Raw genomic sequence first — 5,986 nt, 5'->3', positions numbered from 1 at the left:
CTTGGTGAACTTCATGCTTTACATACATACTCAGATCTGATGGTTAATCTCAGATTTGTTTCTTTTGGAATGATTTTTAAATTTTTACTTGTTAAAATGTTTCCTTCATGCTTATTTCTACAAAGAAAAAAATAAGAATCGCACTTATTTTAGATATTTTTTCATACTGTAGCATTGATTAACTTGTAGAATCAAAACATGCAACTTTATCACCTTTGAAATTTTTATAGATCTTAAACTCGGACCTGGGAAAAACTTTCTCTAGGATTTATGAAATAATGCTTTATACTTGGTTTCTCATATTCTTGAGATGATTTGCTTTCAACAAATTGTTGTTTGAGGAGGATGACTGAGTCTAGAAAGGAAAGAAAGAGGTGAGTCACTTTTTCCATCCCTGCATAGAATAAGTAAGTCACTGAATTTAGTCTGTTGATTTGGTTTTCCCAAAACATTGAGTTTCTTAGATTTTTTTTTATTTTTACATTTGAAAATAAAACCAAACAAGCAATTATATTAACAAATATACTCACTTCATCTGTCATGTTATTTAAAAGGTTTTGAAAATCTTCTCAGTTTTAACTGATTTATTTTGTATTTCTTCTATATGGAGATTATTGTTAATAAAAGTTACTAAAACCAAATGTTTTGAGTGTATTTCTGTATTCTAAGTTTGTTAGACAAAGTAAGAGGAGACCCAGTGGTGAGAGAATAATACATTCGTGAATCAGAAAACTATAGGTCAGCCTCCTTTTGTTTATTTTTTGTTTTTAAATAACCTCAGACAAATGGTTCCACTCTCTTCTTAACTTGGGTTAAACATGGTCATTCTATTTGTCTTCTACTAAATGTACTCCTTCAATGACTTATTTGTTTTGAACTTAGAAGAATGCTATGCCAGCCTCTGTAGAAGAAATTTAAATGCATATATATGCATATATTAAATGGATATATATATTTTTTTATATAAATTTAAATGTCATGTATATATATGACAGTCACTTCCTTTAGGTATTTTACAATCTAGCTGAGTCAATAAAATATATGTGAGGAAGTCTATGCCATGCTTCATGAGTGGTGCTTACCAAAATCACTATAGGAAATCAGAAACATCTCTTCCAGTCAGGTGATCAGGAAAGATTTCACAGAGGGAGTATGTTTTGAGCTTTGGCCTTGATTTTTTAAAGTATTGAGCATGGATTCTTGATTGTTTCTGTTCAAATTTTAGTTCATCTGGAATGCATGCCTACTTATCTGCAGACATAGCAATACCTATTTTATAAGGCTAACAAAAGAGTTAAAGAATTCAGTATATGGAAAGTCTTAGAACCATGTCTCTTATGTTGTATGTGCTGTAAAATGTTAACTATCATTTTAGTAGGTGGGGAGTTAGGGTAAGCATTCCAAGCAAGGGAAATGACCAGAGCAGATATCTTCAGTTGACTTATTATTGTGTTAGTTTCCCAAGGCTGCAGCAACTCTTTACCACAAACTGGGTGGTTTAAAACAAGAAACATTTGTTTTCTCACAGTTCTACAGGCTCTAAGTCTGAAATCAAGGTGTAGGAATGACCACAATCCCTTCAAAGTCTTTAAGGAAGAATCCTTCTTTACTTTTTTACCTTCTGGTGGTTTCTGGTGTTACTTGGCTTGAGTTATTCCAATCTCTGCCTCCATCTTCACAGGGTCTTCTACATGTCTTCTCTCCTCTTCTCTTAAGGACCCTGGATTTAGGATCCACTTTAGTCCAGGATGATCTCCTCTTGAAATCTTTAACTTAATAACCTTTGCAAAGACCCCTTTTCCAAATAAGGTCAAATCCACAGATTCCAAGTGGGCAAATCTTTTAGGGGGCCACCATTCAATCTAGTACTCTTATAGAAATTAAAAAATACATAAAGAGAAGCTTCAGAATAGAGCTCAAGAAATAAGAAGTGGCTTTCAATACCTGGGCACAAGGCTAATAATTTTATAGACATGGGCATACCATTGAAAATTTGACTGGCAAAATGAGGGCTGTCATTTGGAAAGATTAATCTGCTGGCAAAGTATAGAGCTGGCTGAATAGAGAAGAAACTGAGGAGACCAGTGAGAAGATACACATATGGAAGCTCTGAGTGAAGTTAAGACTTTGTCCAGGGTCTTGATACTAGAAATCAGCAAAATATTTGGAGGCAAAAGTGTAAAGAACTTGATGAAAAATTGGTTAGAGCATTTACGAATACGGGACAAGTTAAGGCTCCTCTCAGGTTTTAGACATTAGTTTCTCAGACAATGCTAGTAGCATTTTCAAAAGTAGAATGAAGTCCAGAGAGGGAGCTTTTGTGAGAGAAAGGTGACTAATTGATTTGTGGGACATAGTGAATTTGTGTTGGGGATTCGGGATTATGTCCTAGAAAAGAATAATGGACTTGAGATATAGGTTTGAAAGCTACTTTTATAATTATCATATGTGAAACAATGAGATTACGTAATGCTCCTGAGAGAATTTATAACCAAAAGCCTTGAGAGACTCTTTTCAGAGATAGTCCTTAAAATGCCATGTATGGTAATGTTATTTAGGAACCTGGATAACAAGGGGGAAGGTTTAATTTAATTCATATTCAACCAGTCTGCCAAAACTCATCCATATAAGATAAAATAAATAGAACAACTCACCTCCCTTTCCATCTTTATTAGACAAATGACCTAACTTCAGTCGGCTTTGTTTCTGAACTGTAATTACTTAAGTGACTATGGTATCTGGTCATCTCAGCAAAAGCGTTCTGTCAACATTTTGGGTCATTGCAATCCATCATCTTGATAAAGGTCAAGCCCGACCAAAAAAAAAAAAATTGTTTTTCTGTTCTCTTCACCAACATACCTACTATCTGTTTCTTGCATATCAAAAATGTGCAACCTCTGAGTGAAGCTCAGAGTCTTGACTTGCCGTACTAATATGACAGCTGATACCAACTTTAGAATCTCTTCCAGTATTAATAGCATGGGAGTATGCTTTACCAATACAGTAATACTTCGTTTAATAAAGAAAATCTACTCTCCCATTTACTGCATTATTGTCAAGAGCTGTATCATCAGAGATATATATTTTTAAATATATATATTCTACATAAACTGAAATATATATAAACCATAGAAAGGAAAGGCATGAACAAATAATACTTACTAAAATCCTGTCAATGGGTTGGCAAAAGAAAGCAAAAGAAAGTTGAGGGGTTAAAAGAGTGAAATCTGCACAAAGGACACTTACCAGCAGGTGTATAGTCAGAAGGGACTGTCCCAAGTTGATGTTTCTCAAGGTGTGATTCTCGGGCCACCATTACCAAAATCAATTTAGGGGCTTGATAAAAAGGCAGATATCTGGACCATGATTCTGAGGATCATTATTATTTTTTTTGAAGGATTCCCTTCTACTCTGCCACTGTAGAACGGTTACTCTACATCCTATTAGAAGGCAGTGCAGAGAGAACCCTGGCTAGGCGACAGGCTGCAGTGGCCTGAAATAGGCAGAGGAGTGGCAGCCCCTCCTGCCCTCAGGTCATTCTCCACAGGGCAGGAGCTCAGCCTGAGGGGAAGCAGGAACCTTCCTTCAGACCGCAGTCGCCCACATAATAGGTTAAGTGAGCTATACATGCAAAGCCAACCAGTTGGTCCTAATACAGCTCTCCAATCCCCCACAGGTCATCTGAAGTCTGAAATTCCTTCAGTAAATTAGAGTTTTTTAACTCTTTCAGGTCACAAGGAGATAGGAGACTGCTGACAATGAGCATGTCTTGTTTCAGGCAATGAATTGTTGTGACATCATTTTAGTTAAAGTATGGATTAGATTGCATGAAACAAATAAAAATAAACTTACATTTTGATAGAGGGGGCCAATAAAGAGAGCTGGAAGGCAATAAGGGACTAAGTTGGTATTTAATAGGGAGAAAGAGGGCCCTAGAGCAAGACATAGATTCAATTCTGGAATTTTATGATGTAGAAAAGATGTTGATTCTTTTGTACCTTCAGTTTCCCAACCTATAAAATGGAGATTTCCATCACCAGTATCAGGGTTGCTGCAAGGACTATATGTGACAATATTGTCCTGTACACTCTAGGGGCTCAATGAAAAATATTTCTTTTTCCTTCCCTGGATTTGAGGAATGTCCATTAGAAGGAACAAATAAGTCAGAAAGTAGAGAAGAATATGGTGGAATCACACTTCAGAGGCTTCACATTTTGTTCAAGATAGGTCATGCAACTACAGTGTAGAAACGGAAGGTGGGGATGATTTAACTGACACATTAAAGATAACCTACTCCCAAGCGTTGGCGTCATGACCTGGCTCTTGTTTGTCACCAAGCAGGGAATGCAGCATAGCCAATTTTAGGGTGAATGTCCTGACACAGGAATTTTTAAAGCCCAGTCTCTCCATTTTTTTCTTACTCCTGTCCCACTTACTTTTTGATTCCTTGACTTTTAAATCACGCTTCTCATCTAGGATATCAGACTTGAGGACTTTTCCTGTCCCCAGATCCACTGAATTCCTTGCCTTCCCCTCACTTTTAGCCGCTACTCTCCCCATCTGCCTCAGTCCACAACCCTTTCCATAGGTAGGGGAGGTATACAGGTATCAAGTAAAATATTTTACAAATCAAATGTCCTACAATTCTATCAATAAACAAAATCTTGGCAATGGATATATTGATTTTTTCCTTATATTTTAAAGCATGGGATATTTGTCTCATGAGCTTCATGCTTTATTTTTAACAAGGCTGGATTTATGGAGAGAAAGTTTGGGTCCAGAGCGATATCTGTAAATTGGCTCAGCTTTTCCCTTTGCCCACTGGGAGCCAAATGCAGCAGTTGAAATAAAATGTTTTTACCCCTGGAGGTCATTAAATCAAACAAACATTTTAAAAGGGTTAGTTGTTAAGGGTATAGTACAGCAAAGTGCCTGAAAGGTATTAATATACATATTGCTCTTGCATGTGGTTAGGACATAATGTTAAACATATTTAATGGTCAGTTACTGGAAAACTTGGCAATAAAGGGAAAAGGCATAGGGCTATGAGAGTTCAAGTAGGGAACACTGACACACTTCTGGGAGTTTCACAGACCTTCCCAAGGAAGTGTTGATTGAATGGAAATCTGAAACGGGAGTCCACTCGGATGGGGTTGGGAGCTTTCTGTAGAGAAAAAGCAGCATATGCGTGGTCCTGAGGTGGGAAGGGGCATGGTGCATGCTAACTGACCTGAAAGAAGCCAGGCAGAGGAGTAATAACCAAGGGCTGCCACTGGAAAGATGGGCAGGAAAGAAAAATCCTCATTGCAGCCTTGCAAGCCATACTACAGATTGTGGTATTTGTCTTGAGAGCAAAAGGAAGTCCCTGAAAGGTTTTAAAAGAAAATTAACATGATTAGATTTGAATTTTAAAACTGCCATGACCTTAAACTACTGAGAGAGGATTGAATGGAAAGGCAAAAGTAGTTAGGAGGAGACCAGGTAAGGAATCTTCGTAGGATCCATGAGCAAGAAGCTGGTGTTAAGGGTGGAGGTGAGGGTAGTCTCAAAGGCAGTTACAGGGGTAATAGAGAGAGTCATCCTCAGATGCAGAGAAGAGAGTGACTTCTAGAAGCATTTATAATATCATATGAAATGCATTCAAAGTTCAAATTAACACTTGTGTTGGTGAGGGGGTATAAGAAAGACATTAGTATGTGGATTTTAGGACACATATAACTGATCTTTGTAGTCTCATTTTGGTAATAAGACCTTAGACAATTTATGTATTTCTTTATGGCAATTTTCTATAAAAATAAAAAATAAAATAAAACTTACTTTATAGGATTATGAGAAATAAATGAGTTAATACATGGTAAGTGCAAAGGAAAATGCCTTTCACTAGACATATTGACCTCTATTTATCTAGTCAGTGTTGTGATTACCATATTGTGTCTTGTATATGATATGAAGATCTTGGAAATGTCTCGGCCAAAGGTATTTTCTT

The 5,986-nt window shown here is 36.7% G+C and overlaps 1 long non-coding RNA gene across 1 annotated transcript; it reads right to left on the bottom strand.

Moving 5' to 3' along the window:
* Positions 1-260: 260 nt before the first annotated feature.
* Positions 261-3,435, bottom strand: LOC140843815 (uncharacterized). Its single transcript, XR_012121772.1, has 3 exons — positions 3,247-3,435; positions 1,619-1,720; positions 261-355 (listed from the first exon to the last, which is right to left on the bottom strand). It is a non-coding gene; the product is annotated as an uncharacterized lncRNA (long non-coding RNA).
* Positions 3,436-5,986: the final 2,551 nt, after the last annotated feature.

Source organism: Manis javanica, chromosome 10, assembly GCF_040802235.1.
Source record: "Manis javanica isolate MJ-LG chromosome 10, MJ_LKY, whole genome shotgun sequence".
Classification (NCBI taxonomy): domain Eukaryota; kingdom Metazoa; phylum Chordata; class Mammalia; order Pholidota; family Manidae; genus Manis; species Manis javanica.
This window is presented reverse-complemented; position numbering and strand designations above follow the sequence as displayed.